The sequence below is a fragment of the Cornus florida genome, unplaced genomic scaffold (genome assembly GCF_030987335.1).
Source record: "Cornus florida cultivar Cherokee Brave unplaced genomic scaffold, ASM3098733v1 CherokeeBrave_3.0.0_Hap2_Chr09, whole genome shotgun sequence".
In the NCBI taxonomy this organism is placed as follows: domain Eukaryota; kingdom Viridiplantae; phylum Streptophyta; class Magnoliopsida; order Cornales; family Cornaceae; genus Cornus; species Cornus florida.
In genome coordinates this window covers 20,822,173-20,841,483 of record NW_026775579.1, presented here as the reverse complement: position 1 = coordinate 20,841,483, position 19,311 = coordinate 20,822,173, and the positions used below count along the sequence as shown (strand labels likewise).

The 19,311-nt window shown below is 36.4% G+C and overlaps 1 pseudogene; it reads left to right on the top strand.

Annotated features, from left to right (window-relative positions):
• Nucleotides 1-18,565: 18,565 nt before the first annotated feature.
• On the top strand, nt 18,566-18,664 carry LOC132275675 (small nucleolar RNA R71; annotated as a pseudogene).
• Nucleotides 18,665-19,311: the final 647 nt, after the last annotated feature.

Here is a 19,311-nt window from a genome sequence, read left to right as displayed (position 1 = left end):
TCCTATATCATATGTCCTACACAAACTGAATCTTATACATGATGATATTTTATTACACCGTTAAATAAGGATTCTCTATATCCAATTCATCCTACACATTTAATCTCAATTGCTAAAACATTTTAAAAGATTAAATCCATTTGTTTGTTTAAAACATTCAAATAGCAAGCATCATTATGATTGAGTCTATTTAAATTTATTAAAACCAAAACCTAGTCCCTATTTAATGTTCAGGAATCCTAGGCATGTTTCTACGTTCCATCATTCCACATATATGAAAAATATATAATTTAAACATGTAAAAATTCACATAAGAAATTAATTCAAAATCATGCATTTTATCAATTCATAACACAAGAACAAATATGAACTAATTTCATAAAACTTATGTTCTAACCCAATTAAACATGCATAATTATTTAATTATATATGTTTAATAAATCCTGGAATTTCCTAGGCATGTACAGAAACACGAATCAAAGGGAAAGAGATAGAAGAAGAACTTGCCTTAAACTTTCGGATCGAAAGTTAAACTTCTTCTTCCTTGATCTTCTCTCTACAGGGTTTTTCTCCTCATTCCTTCCTTTTCCTCCTTCCCTCTCTAACACTATCTCTTCAGTATATATCACGTGAATATTTCTATCCCCCTTTTACAACCTATAGCTATATATTTATAGGCTAAATAAAATAACTCTAACCCTTTTCCCAATCCAAGTCAACTAAAAAAAAAATGAAAATAAAAATATTGAAAAGGTAAGCAAAATATGTTACGTATATAATTTATGTATATGTTTATTAAATAAATAAATTATACACATTCCATTTTTTATTAATGGATTATCCAATAATATTTAAGTTATCATAATACTATAAAGTAACTTAAAACATAACACGTATCAAATCTATGTATATTTTTATTATTTAAATAAACATATACATCAGATTAAATATTACTACCCAAATTACCATAAAAGTAATTAATAAATTACTTTCTCTTATATATATATATTAAAAAGGTAAGTAAAATATGTTACGTATATAATTTATGTATATGTTTATTAAATAAATAAATTATACACATTCCATTATTTATTAATGGATTATCCAATAATATTTAAGTTACCATAATATTATAAAGTAACTTAAAACATAACACGTATCAAATCTATGTATATTTTTATTATTTAAATATAAAACATATACATCAGATTAAATATTACTACCCAAGTTACCATAAAAATAATTAATAAATTAATTTCCTTTTTATATATGTATATAATATATATCTATATATAAACATACATTATCCATGGGTAATAATTCATACACATCCAACCTCCTATCCAAGTAGTCCATGAGACCCAATTGGTTGGCTCATTACTACTAACCATAATCATAAAAGAAAAATAAAATAAAATAATAAAAGAAACGAAAATATTTAATTTACAATTAATCAAAACACTATTTAAGCACATAATCTAATTAAACAATTAACACATAGACAAATACAAATAATACATAGACACATAATCAAATAATCAAGTAATACCTAATTCAATTAAACACATAAGCAATTAGTCAAATAATTAATTAAATAATAAAAAAATACAATTAAAACAAATAAATAAATACCGAGACTATCCTTTTAAAATTAGGGGTATTACATGCGTTGACCTAGGATTCTTCTTGTCTTACCTTAGACAGCTCGTACGAGCTAAGGTTGGGGTGTGAGTGGTTTCGTGTAATTAATTGCATTGGTGCAATTAATTACTCTCCCTCGTCCCTGGAGACTTGGGATTTTGCGTTTAGGGTTCCAATAGGATCCTGTAGAGTTCCTATCGCACACATAAGTGTCTTAAGTTGAGTTCTCTTGTTTGTGTCTCGTAATAGTTAGTATTGGGACTATCCAGTACATCGTTGTTTGTTTTATATGGCGTTAGGATTCCACCTTATGTTTGAATCAGTCTTGGGAAAGACTTGTAGATTCTTTGTTTTAGGGACCTCAATGTTCATTCTGGGAGATGATTCATTTCCTTACGGTGAGAGATCGAACTCATCCGGGTTTTTGAGATTCCTTTTTATGAGTTTGTCCTTCTGAGAGGCATTTCTTCCCTTCTTGCTTATGATTTTGCAGGATTGTTAATTGGATAGTCATTCCTACATGTTTATACGCCTTGTTGTTTTGAGCATGTTTGGTGCGTAGATTTTCAGTTACGTTTAGTATACTTGTAGCTAGTATGCTTGCACGTTGTTTATTTCATTTCGTTTTGGTTTAGTATACTTGAGCCCTTATACTTGTCTACCATATATGGATTTAGTACTGCTTAGTATACTTGTGAGTGTATACTTGTACATATACATATATTGCGTTTTCGTTTTAACATTTCTTAGTGGTGGTCTCGTCGTCCTACACCATCAAGCTTAAGAAGGAGTGTGCATTAAGGCGAGGGCCAAGTTTTACATTTATAGAAGCCACTACTACCTTCACTAAAAATATAGTTAGGGTGAGTAGGGATCGTCCCAAGGGATTGGAGTCGTACTAGCTTATGGAATCACAATTAGGGATAGTAGGTCGAGTGATCAAACAAATGGTTGGTTGGTTGATTAAACTAGAAAGCAAATTAAACTAAATAATTGAATGCAATAAGGAGTAAGTAAGAGAGAGAGAGTTCTTGGGCTTTAGAGGTCACCACCAAATAATGCTTTTCTACACCCTTAACTAGTGAATAATGAGGGAAATGTGTGTTGCAATATTAATGTGTGTGTGTGTTTGGTTGATTCAATTAGCAAGGGTGACCAATTAAGCATACATTGTCTAATCAACATGTGAAAAGCCCAATATATCTAGCAATTAAGTATATATTGTCTAAATAGCATGTGAAAAGCACAATATATCTAGCAAGTCATTAATCCTTTCATTAAGCTCACAAGCCAAATACACCACAAGATTAGAGACATATGCTACTTGCATTCAAAAGTATGGAACATCAAACAACAAGCATGGATTGTCCTTCCATCTAACAACTATGCTACTACTACTACACTATAATTAAGCTAATGACATGAAATTAAGCTAATTAAGCTAAGGGAGAGGCACAATCCATCAAGAAATGAGCATGGACCATCTAGAAAATTACAAGAGCATTCCTTTAAGCACAATGTTTTGGCAATCTCTAGATCTATAGCATTAATACACATAGACATGCATCAATAACATAAGAAATAGAGATAAACACATGAACATCTATTCTAGCATACATAGACATATGGATATAATGAAATGATCAATTGGAAGCATTAAACCACATAAATCATTGAATAAATAAGATCTATATATATAAAAGTGCCAAAAAATGTATTACAACACTAATCCCTCAATAATACACAAAATCAAGATTTAGAAAGCATGCTTGGGGCTAACTCTAGCCCCAAGAGGATGTCTAGCCACTCATGGTAGTGCTTCTCCAACCCTTAAAGGCTAACTCCATGGTAGAGATTTGCTCATTGGTTGATAAAGAGTCTCCAATGGTGTCTCTAGCCTCCTCCTCCTTTAAGCTTGCTCTCCAAGAGTTCTTACAAGGTATGAGATGATATGATATGATATGAGGTCCTCCTATATAAAAAGTAATCCTTATCTTTATATAGGTAGGTCAAATAACACCCAAAATGAGCTGGGGTCGTGCACAAAATATTCCCCAATGATTGGATAAAGGACAACTTTCAATGAGCTGGAAATTTAACTTTTTCGCATTGGAGGAAGTTCGATCGATCAAACCTTGGACTTGGATCAATCGAACATGGCTGAGATCTATCAAACTTAGGCTGGATTGATCCTCAATGGTGGCGCTTTTTGGATAAAGACAAATCTAAAATATTTTGAAGATATTTTTGGGAAAAGGACAAAAGTGATTGGTAGGGTGGTACAACTAGATAAGATCAATCATTTAGATAAGGACAAGGCAGTTCGATCGATCGAAGAATGATGTTGGATCGATCGAACTTTTGGGATCTCTGAAAATATCACCATGGCTTTGATCTGACCGGTACTTTACCGCACTACCATTAAGTTTGAAAGTGTCTCGATTTTAAGGTGAGGGCCAAGAGTTTTACATTTATAGAAGCCACTACTACCTTCTTTATAAATATAGCTAGGGTGAGTAGGGATCGACCCAAGGGATTTTGAGGATCGAATAAGGTGGTGGAATCGCTATTAGGGCTAGTAGGTCGAGTGATCAAACAATTAGTTGGTTGGTTGATTAGAGAACAACTAAATTAAACTAAGTGATAACAAAAGAATGCAATTAAGAGTAAGTAAGAGAGAGAGAGAGATCTTGGGGTTTAGAGATCACCACCAAGCAATGCATTTCTATACCATTAACAAGTGATTAATGAGGGCACATGGTGTGTCGCAATATTGGTGTGTGTGTGTGTTCGGTTGATTCAACAAGCAAGGATGACTAGTTAAGCATGTATTGTCTAAACATCATGTGAAAGGCACAATATATCTAAGCAATGAAGTATATATTGTCTAAATAACATGTGAGAAGCACAATAGATCAAAACAAGTCATTAATCCTTTCATTAAGCTCACAATCCAAATACAACACAAGGTTAGAGACATATACTTCTTGTATTCAAAAGCATAGATTATCAAACAACAAGCATGGATTGTCCTCCCATTTAACACTACACTACATCTACACTACTAGCATGAAAATAAACTAGGGGAGAGGCACAATCCATCAAGGAATAAGTATGAACCATCAAGAGAAACGCATGAAGACCTATTCTAGCATATATAGACATATGGATAGAATAAAATGATCAATTGGAAGCATTAAACCACATAAATCATTGAATAAACAAGATCTATGTATATCAAAGTGTCAAAACATCAATTACAACACTAATCCCTCAATAATACACAAGATTAAGATATAGAAAGCATACTTGGGGCTAACTCTAGCCCCAAGAGGATGTCTAGCCACTCATGGTGATGTTGCTCCAATCCTCAAGGGCTAACTCCATGGTTGAAATCTATTTCTTGTTGATGAATAACTCCAATGGTGTCTCTAGCCTCCTCCTCTATGCTTCCTCTCCAAGAAATGATATGAAAATGATATTGGCTCCCCTTATAAAAAGCAATCCTTATCCTTATATAGGTAGGTCAAAATGACACCCAAAATGAGCTGGGGTCGTGCACACAATATTCCCTAATGATTGGATAAAGGACAACTTTCAATGAGATGGAAATTTAACTTTTTCGCACTGGAGGAAGTTCGATTGATCGAACCTTGGACTTGGATCGATCAAACTTGCTGAGATCCATCAAACTTAGGCTGGATCGATCCAACTAGTTGAGCTTTTTGGGAAAAGACAAATTTTGAAATATTTTGGGAGATATTTTTGGGAAACGGATAAAAGTGGTTGTGGTACAGCTGTGGATAGGATCAATCATATGAATAAGGACAAAAGTGTTCGATCGATCGAAGGGTGGTATTGGATCGATTGAACTTTTGGACTTTATGCTTTTGGGCCAAGGCTTGGATCTATCTTGAAGTCCTAAGTTCGATCATTGTTCGATTGATCGAACCTTGAAGTTGGATTGATCGAACTTTGCTGCTTTCCACCTTTGGCTTCATTTGCTTTCTTCTTTCTCCATTTTGCTCTTTTCTTTGTTTAATCCTAGAATTGCTTCAATTAATCTCTTATTTGGCTGAGTTAGCTTATTTTCGGGATCAGTGCCTTGTAACGACCCGGTCATTTGCCTCCCTTTCCTTTTTCTTGAAATTTTATGAATGAATTTTTTTCATTTAATTTTCTTTTTTGAGCTCTGTTTCGTGTCGCTTAGTGTCATCTCGAGTGCTCAGAATTGGTTTCTGAGACTCTTTCATGTGAATTGACAACATGCGTTATTTCGTCTTTTCCCTGTTCTGTCATTTTCCCTATTTTGTCTTATCTCTGTTTGTCAGTTTTTGACACAACCTCACTTCTCATGCTCGGAGTTGGTTTTTCACTTCACGTGCCTTCATCTTGAGTGGTTTCCTCGAAATACGTATCTTTACTTTTGCAAGAAAGTACTCTGGTTACTCCCGGTGTCCATAGGGGAATGGATACAAAGTTCTTTGAAATTATTTTCTTTTCTTGGGGTTTTTTTTGTAAATATCTTTTGAAGATATTTTATTTTAGGGATTTTTAAGAAAATATTTTTGGAAGATATTTTCATTCTGGGCCATAAGTGCAGTTTTCACTTTTTGGAGGGGCCATTATGCAATTAATGAAAATTATTGCAAAATGTCTTGTTTTGAGCTTGGATTCTCATACAAGATTCATTTTCACATTTCGTCGAGTTGTGTACTCTTGGAATTTCCTCCTGGACGATGTTTTCCAGTTTCAGGGTTTCTGGCCCCGGTTAGCGCCAAACTTGTTTTAGACATAACTTTTTGCTCGGGACTTAGTTTTTGACGCCGTTTCTTCTGTTATTCATATTTTATCATTTTGAATCTTTTTCATTCATAAAGTTTTTCCATTTGAGTGCGTCTGCTCAAATTTTACTTTTTCGGACCCTGCGGGGCCCGTTCGGGGCACTTTTTGAGATTTCTATAAAAGGGGGGTGAGATATTTCATTTTTCATCTTCTCCCCTCTTCATGCATGACCTGGAGCTCCCATGGCAGCCCAAGGGGTGCTGCCATCTTCTCTCTCCTCTTTTGGTTCACTTTTCCTTGATGGAAAGTCTTCGACCTTAACGTTTGTTGTTCCCCTCGCCGTGCTCTACCTTTCCCCCTTATTAGAATTCAGTTTTGACCATTTCTTGAGTTTGGTTTTGAGGTCAAGTTATGATTTTGATGGGGCTTTCATGGGGGTTATGTTCACGGCGTTGTCCCCGACAAAACCTAGTAGTTTCGTCGGATTCGGAGCCGTTCCATTTTGATGGCATTTGAGATTTTCATTTCAAATTAAGGTAGGGGATGTTTTAGGTTTAAATTCTTGTTATATAGCATGCTTGTGGTGCTTATACTACTTGTTTGCATGATTAAATATAAAATCTAGAGATTTTATTATTTATTTTTCTTGTACGAGATCTAATTTTCCCGGTTGCTCATGACTTGGTTTAAACATGTAGCATGATTTTATATTGCCCCTTGATATGCTCATTGTCGTGTATTAAAATTGGAACATTTGAATAAGTATTAAAGATTTTATTTAATATTTATCTTAGGTGAAAGATTAATTCACATGGCCTTAACTAGCTTAAAATCAATATATGTTAGCATATTAAATTAGTCCTTTGCATGCTCTCCAACATAGTTGAATTTGAAAGTAATTGGAGGTGTTTTGAAAATTAGTAATTATTAATTAATTTGATTAATTAATTTGCCCCGAGTGCACTATTCACTCTATTTAAATTCCGACTTACATGTCATATAGTTTCACATATGTTTGATTTAGAAAATTCGGTTAGGTTTTCAAACCTTTCACTTAATTAAATTCCTTGTTTAAGATTTAATCCTCATGGTGATATACAACTTGGAATTGAATTGTGGCATGCTAGAAAAATAAGCTTTGGTGTGGTTGTTCACATATATTAAATTGGGATTAATTGCATGAGAATTGCAACTTTTAATTTATATTTAACTTTAGTGAAATGTTAAGTCACATGGTCTTAAATTGAATGAAATAAACTTATAATGTGATATTACATTAGTCCTTGGCATATTCTCTGAGATATGTTAAATTGAGAGCATTTGGTTAAGTTTGAAAATCTAGAGATCTTAATTAAAAGAATTAATTAAAATCTATTTTGTGGTCCCAATAGCTTAATTAAGGTTTTAACTTGATATTTGTATTGGCCATGACTTGTTTACTAGTATATATTAAATTGGGACTATCTGAAGTTGTTTTAGAACCTTGGGATTTAAATTAGCATGATTTAATTAAAGTTCTACTTTGTTGTTCTAACAACCTAATTGAGTTTTAGAATGGATATAGGTGATGACCTTGCCATGCCCTTTAACATGTATTAAATTGAGATTAATTGAAATTGAATCGAAAATCTAGAGAATTTAATTGTGTTTATCTATTTAAATTCTATCAATTTGCTCCATGATCTAGTTGTGTTTTAGAAGTGGTTTCTATATTCAAATCATGAACTTGAACTTGTTGTATATTCATTTGGTTATGTTTTGAACATTGGATAACGTAGTTGCTATGTTTGTATTCATGAGAATATGTTTTCCTTATTGAATATATTGTTGCCTTGTGTAATGATTTGCACACTTCGTGTTTAACATCTTTCATGCATAGCGTGTAACAAATCGCACACTGAAGATTCGACATTCATCATATCATATTAGTTGTCGATTTAGAGCATGTATTGTATAGGTTTCCAAATTTGGTTGTGCTTAGTCGATAGTTGATTATCTTGCATATTCCTGTTGATATATGCATTGTTACACAACTTGTTGATTTTGGAAACTTAGGGATGTCGTTGTTTGACTATGGCTAGGACGTGATTCTAGTACGGGGGATAGTCCCTCTATATAGAGTCTAGTGCGCACATAGGGAGGTTACTCATGGGCTAGTAACCCTAAAGTAAGTATGTTGTCGGTCTGATCCAGCGTGACGTCCGAGTATCCACTTTGTTTGATTTCACATTTCATTTTCAAGTTGATAACTAGATGATGTTGTAACTTGTTGTTTCTTATTTTTCGTTCCATTTTAAGTTACAAGATGTTAACTTTGTGAAATTGTGCTTTATGCGTTGTATTGGAAGTTCCAATATTGGTTAAATTGCATCGATATTGAAAATCATGTTTTGATGTTCTAATAAAGCTTAGGATTGATCATATTGATTCATTTATAACATAGACGTTAGGTGGCATAAACCACTACTGTTATTTTGTGCTTTAGATTCTAAGTTGATGGCTTTGAGAACTTAAACCTTGTTGCATTGTATAACATGCTCTTTTGTTGTTGAATTGCATGGATAATGTGATTCTTGTTAACTTGTATTCAAATATGCTTTTATTATGTTGTATGGATTACTTTAGACCTAGTTCAATTGTATTGAAAATGCAATTCATGTTAATATATGCTCAAGCATTCTTCTTGTCGTGTTCTTTAGATTATTCCAATCATGATTCGTTTCATACATGTATGTATATCATGATTCTTGTTGCTTAGACTCTAAGGTAGCTTAGGATGCTCCCCGAGTCTCACTTGGACATGGACGTTAGGTGGCATAAGCCCCTTTAACATGTTTCACGTTAAGGTGATAAATTTGTAAAATGCTAGGTCGATGCATGCTCATCTCCTACGAGTAGCTTTATGTTACTCACCCCTACGATACTGGGGCATATTTCAGGTACGAAGACTTGATTCCTGAAGCCTAGCATTCCTTGGATGTCGAGTAGCTTTCAAGTTTCCATTTCATGCAAATGTTAACATGAAATGTCATTTTGTAGACTTATATGTCAAAATATGTATGTTTGATTCCATGTATGTAATGTGTACTTAAGTACACTCCTTTCAATGTATTTGATATGTATAAGATGAGGCCGGAGGCCAATGACATGTATATTGTATTCTATGCAACTTTTTAACTTCATGAAATGTTATGAAAAACTTGAAAAATCGCAAGTCATTGCTTCACCACGGTTGCATCGGGTGTGGGAATTCCATTTTCATTCTTTTATAGGGTCTTATTAATCTTGTATGAAGTGTGGCCAAGGGCCAAACGGTCATTTGATCCCGTTTTGCATTTTTGGATTCCATGTTTTCCATTCCAAGTCCATTTTTGCCCGTTGGAGGGTCGGATTTTTCATCGGCTATATTTTTAAGCCATGGACCATTGTAGCGTGTCTAAATAGGTAAGTTACGTTTTCGTGCATAGTCGTTTTCAGAAAAAACCTCATCGTTTGTGTTTTGAGCCTCTTGTGAATTCATTTCGCATTTTTTTTTTGCATATTCTGATCTATGGGCAATATGGACCTTTCACCTCAGTTTTTTTTTCTTTTTTTGACATGGTCACTTAGAAAACGTGATTTTTGGGGGGGTTTCTTTTTCGTGTTTTTTTAGAAAAGGTCGTCTTGGTGCCGGAAATCGATCGCAAAGTTCAGTTTTCTGTTATGCATATAGCAGCTTTTTAATCCTCTTGTCCTTTTCTGATCTAGGGGCATTCTGGGTATTTCATAGTGTTTATTTTTCATTTTCGTCTGTGATCTGGGTAAAAAACGTGATTTTAGGGGGGGTTTCTTCTTTGTGTTTTTACAAAAAAAAATCATCTTGATGCCGAAAACAACTCGCAGATCTGGAAAATCTGGTCGTTCCAGGTTTTTCCGGAAAAAGTGCTGATCTAAGGGGCATTTTGGGTATTTCACTTGTAAAATAAAATCTTCTCTTGACATGGCCATGTAGAAAACATGATTTTGGGCGCGGGGGGGGGGGGGGGGGGGGAATGTTTGTTCACAACTTTTTGCCAAAAAATGTGGTTTAAGCCCTCAAAACCACATTTGAAGTCCAAAAATCTGGGCAGGTCCTGCCCAGATTTAAACCCAGAAAATTGTTTTTTTTGAAACTTTGAGGCTTCATATCTTCTTCGTCCCGACTCCAAATCAAGTGATTTTTGAGTCTAAGTTTATTAGTTTTTGCTGGTCTATATAACGGTATGCACGATTGCATCAAATTATATCTTAAAAGACCATTTTACCCCTTGTAAAGTACCCTTGCCGCACTGATTTTAAACCCAAAAGTTGGTTTTTATAAAACTTTGACGTTTCTTATCTTCTTCGTCCGGACTCCGAATCAAGTGATTCTTGATTCTAGATTCATTAAATTTTCCCGGTCTATCTAACAGTATGCTCAGTTGCATCCAATTTTGTCTAAAAAGACCTTTTTACCCCTTGCGAAGTACCCTTGCTGCATTGATTTCAAACCCAAAAATGTGATTTTTATGAAACTTTGGAGTTTCATATTTTCCTCATCCGGATTCCGAATCAAATGATTCTTGAGTTCATCTTAATTAGTTTTTCGTTGTCCTTCTAGTGGTGTGCTCGGTGGCACCCGAGTCCACAGTTTTCAGAAATGACTATTTTGCCCCTGGGGGCTTATTTGTCATATTTTTGGTCTTTTGCTTCCGCGTCAGTTCTCATTAAGTTCCATGACCTCATGGAAGGTCATTTTGACTTCTCAGAGTCTTGTTTTCTGTTTTTGCTTCCGCATATCGAATCCGTTATCGGGTCAATCTTCGGTTCATCACAGGACACACTGGCCTAAAAACCAGTGTCGTCACATGCCTAAAAATGGAAATAATACGAAATCAATCTAAAACGGTAAAGTAAGATAGATAAAGGTACTAGAATGCCTAAGTTTAAGGGGTTTAAATACGCACTTTTCAGCGCTCATTACACCCCCAAACTTAAATATTGCTAGTCCCTAGCAATGAACTAGAAAGTAAAGGAATGAAATGAACAACTATACAACTATGAACTAGAAAATAATAAATGGATAACGCCACTTCCGTAGGGAACACGATTGCACTTAACATATGCAACAAGCCTTTTAAACCCCTAGGTTACCCCTAGTGGACGAGTGAAGTCTCGTGAGGGTTTCGAGAAATGATACCCACAAACATTAAGCTCATTCTTTCTAAAGAGGCACCAATATTGCAAACAAGCATTGGGAGAAAACTACCTCAAGTATGCAATGTTTCAAACATTTCCAAGCAATCTCCTAAAATCTCAGCATCAAGCAAGCAAGTATGGTCCTCCACACATCAAGAAAATGATCATGCAAATTAAAACAACTCTAGAATCCTTTTGAGTGGACCGGAATCAAATGTGCTGCTATCTAAGCCAACTAAAGAATTAATCACATCCTTACCCTCAAACTAGCACACAAATCTAGTACCGATCATCAAGACAAAAAGTGGACCTTTTATTAAAGTTTTATTGTTCTAGGTGCGCTTATTCGTTTCACTTGAATTTTTTTTTTTTTATAAGATCAAAGATGGAAGCATGGTGCAATGTGTTGATCTACTAAGCTTTCTAGCAATCCATGAGGTCGAGCGTTAGGTCAATGACTCCCAAACCAGACGGCTTTAGGGCATTAGATGTTCACACACCCCTACGGACTTACAAGCTCAAATCAACTAGGCTACAAATCAAGACAACAACCATCTAATCATTTCCCACTTCTCACCTTTTGGGAGAAGTCCTCACTTTTTATTGCTTTTGCAACCTTTTTTTTTTTTTTTTTAAATACAATTATTAACCTAGAGTTTGGGCCCTCCACCTTTCGGCGCAAGATGTTCAGTGCTTAATAAGGCTAGAATCCTGGCTACTTAGTGAAAAAGGGGTTGTTATCCACTTTTATCAAGAATAAAAGCTTTCAATGCACTACTAGCTCAATTGGGATATAACCAATTCATTAATCAACAAAGCATGTACCCCACAAATGAATGCTAGTGTGTGCCTATGCTAGTGTAGAATCCTTGAATGAATCTCAAAACAATCACAAAATCGAGATGATGTGGACCATAAGTGTAAGTAAGATATCAATCTTTCAAAAAATTTACTCCTAAATGGTATTCATAAGGCATACAAGGAGTATTGGACTCTCAAGTCAACCAATTTTTAAATTTTAAGCAATATAATCCTCAAAAGATCAAAATCATAGCTAGATATGGACCAATCATAGAAATATCCCTCAAATGCACAAGTCATGCTCAAAATTTTGAATTTAAAACTAATTAACACTGTAAAGCACCATTTCCCCTAAACTTAAATGGCACAATGTCCTCAATGTGCAAGAGAACAAGGGAAAGAGTATACCAGTGCAACTAAGGCATAGAATGATCGGGACTGAAGTATTTGAAGTGGGCGGCATGGCCCCCCCAAACTTGGGACGAACTGTGGTCCTGAAAATTGGCACTTGGATAAACTCATCAGATAACAAAATGGGATAATTAGTGCACAGTGGACATGCAAGTGTAAATGGGATAAACAGATAAATAGATGAGAGAGGTATAAGGGTGGTCCTAAAAATTAGGTAGCACTCTCTCACTGAAGTCACTGTGATGCACCTGATGGAGTCAAACATACAGATATGAGAATATAATCATATGACATCCATAGCAAAAATAGATATATAAAATAGATAAAGTACAGGTACAACAAAAATATCAAAGCGGACAGACCGGCTGTAAAAATAATAATGTACAATGACAAAAGTAAAGTATTAATAGGAGAGAGGGATCATGAGATAGAAGGAACTAGGAATTCAGGAGGATGAGGTAGGATGGGCAGGTCGGGCTCCGCGGATATCTCTGGATAGATCTCGGAACATGTCGCGACATCCGTGCGGAAGGCAGCAAAATCAGCTCTGTGGGCTGTGAGATAAGCTCGGATAGCAACAACAGCATCCTCAAACGTCTGCAGGCGTACTCCAAAGCCGGGGGTCAGATCTGGAGCCTCAGGCATAGATGAATCAGAAGAAGGCTTCTGAGTCTGCTCCTGCTCATGAATGGGCGACCTAGCTGGAGAGTACTGCTCTGTATCGTCTGTAGGGCACTCTAATTCAATATCTATATGATCTGTAGCTGGATGGACTGGTGCGTCGTCCGCTGTAGGAGCTGCTGTTGCTACCTATGCTGCTGCCTGTGCCTCCTCCTCTTCTAACTTCGCTGCAGCCAATATTGTGTGGTCCTGTAGGCGAGTAATGATGGATCGGTAACTCTTGTCCCAGTCTTTCTTCAGGAAATGACAGGAACCTCTCTCTGGGTGCTCCCGAGGGTGAATAGGGTAGCACTGATCTATAAGAATCTGGGTGATGTGGTGGCTGAATAGAAGAGACTTAGCTCGTCTGGGCATCTCTTTGCTGATGTACTCGTCATATAGCTTCCTCATCACGCTCCAGATGAGAGCGGGAATGGACACCCAATGCTCGGTGTAGAAGGCGTAGAGGACTGTCAGATAATTGCCCCTCCTCTGAATCTTGTGCCTGGCTATGTATATGTTCTGATAGAGAACGGAATCGGTGAACCATAGGTCATCTGGAAGGAATGTCCGAGTGGCGAAGGTCTTGCCACTGGCATGGTGACCTGTAAGAAAAACTGCCATGTCGGCGTAGGAAGGCCTGTATAGCCTCGGATATGTCTCCTGAAGCTCTGGAGGACATCTGTGTGGATAGCGGCAAGAGCGGGCTAGAGAGTCCACTGTGATGGTGATCTGATGGCCATCTACAGAGGTGACCAGCTCTGCCATGGTACGCGGCGATGGTCGGAGGTTCTGGTAGAACAACCGTACCAGCCGCGGGTAGACCGGCTCTGTGACGGGGGCAAGAAAAGCGGCCAGGCCGCTCTAAATGATGTCATGGTAGGCGAATCAGGTCAACACCAATCTAGAGAAAAAGGCCATGTCGAACACTGACTCATGGTTGACCATCATATGCGCATATCGAGGCGCGGGCCTAACACGCTCCAGATGAGCTGGCTGAGCTGGTATAGGTGAATGCTCAGCTCCAGTATGCGGTGGAGATGGTGATGGTGTGAATGCAGGATGAGCTGCAAAGGTAGATGGTATATAGTCATCCTCGGCCTCATGAGATGGTGACTGAGGTGGGGTAGCCTGTGCTGGCTCCTCTTATGCATGAGAGGGCTCTGCTGGCTCCTCTGTCTGTGGCGTAATGTGTCGGGTGGGCCCGTGTTGCCTTTTGGCAACGGTCTTCCTCTTAACCATGGCCTGCAAAAAGAAAAAGAAAAACTTGCAATGGGAGTTAGTGCCAGAATAAGAAATTTTAAGCACAATATAGAAACATGAATGGCAAGTAAAATAGACAAAACAGATACGACATGAATCTATGTAAGTGAAAGGATATGAAACATGCTAAAGAATGTAAGTATGAAATGCGTCCAATGTGGAATATCACAGGCATTGAGCATATATGAGATAACATGAACATAAGATATGATGAATGAATTGTGTGTGTGAGATCTGTGAAGTTCGATCGATCAGAAAAAGAAGTGAGATCGATTACAAAAGTTGGATCGATTGAAAATAAGTGAGATCGATCTCACAACTTCGATCGATCGGAGACATGAGTTCGATCAATCTCTCAAGATCGATCTGAGATACAAGTTCGATCGATCGAACTGTACAATGATGAAAACTGAAAGGTTACAGATCTGTAACTTTGGAAGCATGGGGCCCACACGAACGTGTTTATGGGCCCATTAATACAACAAATCAATCAATCCTAGCCACTGTTCAAAGCCCATACTCCCAAATTAAATCAAATCATCAAAAATATATACATATATATATACACACACACATATATATATACACACAAATGCTTCAAGCTTCAACAATGGAGGATTTTGTCATGTATATAGCATGTATTCAACATATAAAGCATGTATGCACAAGATTGAAGCTTAAATCATGAAGGACATTCTCGAATCTTACCTCAAACGATGAGAGAAGTGGAGATGTGGAAGAAGGAAGATGAATCCGAGAAGGGAGAGAGAGATTGATGCTTAGATGCTCGCCGGAAAGTTCACCGGAGGTGGGAGAAATGATTGGATGCGGCGTCGATGAGGGGGGGTTAGGGTTTAAAAATTAGATATTAGAATTAAAATAACAAATAAAAAATTGGAAAATAAAGTAAAATAAAATAGAATAAAATATTTTTGGCTTTTTTTTTTCATTGAATTTAATTGAATAAACAATAATAATTAAAAACTAATTGAAATATTTTTGAATTTTTGAAAACTTTTTGAAAAATAACATAAAATGAAATGAAATGAAAATAAAATAAAAGTGCAAATATTTTTAGATTTTTGAAGATTTGAAAAGTCAAAATAATGAAATAAAGAACTGAGATCGATCAAAACAAGAGTTCGATCAATCAGACAGAGAGCAAAAATATGCAGGTTTTTGCAAGCTCAAAATTTTTCTAAGTGTTGAATCATGAGATCGATCGAACTTGGAAGTTGGATCGATCGAAGGTATTTGATCGATCTATGAATTGGTTTAAACGATGGGACAGATAGGTGATTTGGATGCAGGTTTCTGCAGGTCGAAAATTTTTCCAAGTGTTGGATGCAGAATGGAGTTCGATCGATCGAACTCAGGTTTGAGATCGATCGAACTATGCAAAATGCTCAATAATGACATGAAAGCTCATGCAATCCTCACCAAAGTTCCTTTCAATGCATATGAGAACCAAAAACAAGTATCTAGACTTCACAAGAAATGAAATGAAAGATAGAAATAGGGGAGGAATAGGGTTTTAACACCCTACAAAATGCTTTTGCTAGTCTTTAACGTCTCTAGCAAGACATTGGGCTCTTTTAGTCCAGATCAAAGATCTTGTTATGCATCCCCTCTTTACTGGGGTGATGAATGCTTTGAACTCCACCCAACAAATGGTTATTTGAAGAACTTGTTGGATTAAGCTCAAAAGAAACCTTTAGTCCCTTGTCTATGCAATCACAACCTTTGGGCTTCCATGCCCTTTCAAAGCAAGAATTTGAAACAAGACTTTTAGAATGCAAGGTTGAAGATGATGTTTTGGAAGTTTTGGTCTTACACAAAAGCTCATTTCCTTGACATTGAAGATCATGACATTTATCTACAACATTAACTTCTCCTTCATATTTGTCAAATGAATTGGTGTGGGATTAAAGATATTCAACTTCACCTTCATGTGGCCAAATGAAATCTTCATTATCCCCGTCCTACAATTGATGTTGGCATTAGTGGTTGCCAAGAAAGGACGGCCAAGGATAACGGGAATTTGGCTCTTAGGATTGGGGACCGGTTCCGTGTCGATGACAACGAAATCAACAGGGAAGAAGAATTTGTCAATCTTAATCAAAACATGCTCAATTATACCCCTAGGCTTCTTAATGGATCGGTCAGCAAGCTACAAAACTACCGACGTCAGTTTCAATTCACCTAGGCCCAATTTGACATAAACCGAGTATGGAAGAAGGTTAACACTTGCTCCTAAGTCAAGAAGCGCCCGATTAATGATATGATCACCAATAATGCATGATGTAGTGGGTGAACCAAGGTCTTTAAACTTTGGAAGAGTGTTATGTTGCAAAATTGAACTTACTTGTTCGGTTAAAACCACTTTTCTTGGTGCTTGGCTCTTGTTCTTCCGCTTTTGGGTGCATAAGTCTTTCAAGTCTTTTTGGGTACATAAGCCGGAATTTGCTTGATTGCATCTAATAGTGGAAAATTAACTTTCACTTGCCTAAACATTTCCATGATTTCATTGGGTTTTGCCTTTTGCTTGTCTTTTGAAATAGATCCTTTTAAGGCATCTGGAAATGGAACTTTTGGTTCAAACACTTTTTCAAAATTTTCTTTTGAACTCTATTCAACACAAGAAGTTTTCAAATCATTATGTTCCAAATCATTTTTTAACAAAACCTTTTTAACCTCATTTTTTAAAACTTCTTTTTCGAACACATTTTTCAAAACTTTCTCATTTACAAGGTCATGTATATGCAATGAAGGAGGAATGGGATGTGAAACGGGACGGGTGACAACTTGAGGTTGCACCGGTTTACTCTCTTCATTTTACATTCTAACTTGATTGTCCATAACCCTACCACTCCGCAAGGTAGTCATCGCATTAACATGTTCAATGGTGTGGCCTTCCGATGAGGAATGGGTTTCCACAACACATTGTTGCTTAGGTAGGGCATTAATGGGCATCTTTCCCTTCTCTCTTGCATTGAGAGTGCTTGCTATTTGCCCTACTTGGGTTTCTAGCTTCGCAATAGATTGAGAGTGAGAATGAAGCAATTGAGTGTTAGCCTCTAAAGTGTCCAAAGCATTCAAAACTTTTTCTTCAAAGGCGGGACTTCTAGTATTACCTTGGGAATAAGATTGGTTGGGAAAATGAGAATTAGCAAATTGATTCCCTTGTAATTGATAAGGTCTATAACCTTGGTATCCTTGGTTTTAAAGTGGAGGTGGAATGTACTTCCCTTGAAAACCGCCTTGGGAAGGGTTTGAGCCCTCTCCTTGGTTTTTCCAAGAGAAATTCAGATGATTCCTCCAACTTGGATTATAGTGAGTGCCATAAGGATTGTTCTCTTGGTTCACAAAAGCTGCATTGACTTGTTCATTAGGTTCATTTTGCACTTGTCTGTGAGGATAATGAGAAGTAGAATGAAGAACACTAGAAAAAGTCATGCATGTTTCATTTGATGCACGATGAGAATGGTTAAGGAAGGAAGATACTTGGTTCGCCGAGTTTTAGTTAATAAAAAATTAATCAAACCTTTGAGATAAAGACTTCATTTCGGCGGCTATTGCATTTGAATGGTTAACTTGATATAAGCCAACACTCTTCCTACCTTGTGAATTTCTACCATTCTTAGATGATAGTGTTCTATGCGAAGAATTTTCACTCATGCTTTCATAAAGACGCCACATATCATCCTTATGCCTGTCAATGTCTGAGCCACCCATGGTAGCATCAACCATACCCTTATAGTTGTCCGATAAGCTCTCAAAGAAATATTGAACTAATTTCCATTTGGGCATGTCATGATGTGGACACTTCCTAAGTAATTCATTGAAGCGTTCCTATGCCTCATGAAACGTTTCTCCATCCCCATGTGAAAATTCTCGAATTGAGGTTCTCATGGCATTGGTCTTTGAAACCAGATAGTACTTCTTCAAGAACTCGTGTTGCATTTCTGCCCAAGAAGTGATTAAAAAAGGCCTAAGATTGTTAAACCAATACTTTGCCTTGTCTTTTAAGGTGAATGGAAAAAGTTTGAGTCTTAAAACCTCTTCCGGCATATCCGTATATTTTATGGTAGAACATACTTCAAGAAACTCATCCAAATGCTTGTAAGGTTCTTCACTTGGAAGTCCATGATAGTTCGGAAGCATTTGAATGGTTTGTGGCTTAATTTCATAATGATGTTCTCTAAATGGAGGCAATTGGATGCATATAGGTGCATTATACTCATTAGGCACATAATGGTCTCTTAAAGCAAGAGGTGGATTAGCTACTTGAGGTGCAACATGAACACGTTGGTTTTGAATTCCTTGATTGATGATGGGAGGTTGTGGAGCTTACATTGGCCTTGGCATTCCATATGGAATTTGGCCTTGTTATTGTGGTGGTTGGTGTAATACCCCTAATTTTAAAAGGATAGTCCTAGCATTTATTTAATTGTTTAATCTTTTATTTAATTGTTTAATTGCGTGTTAGTTTATTGTTCATTTTAATTGTGTGTTTCTTTTATGGTTATTTGCATTTGATTTTGTTTTAATTAA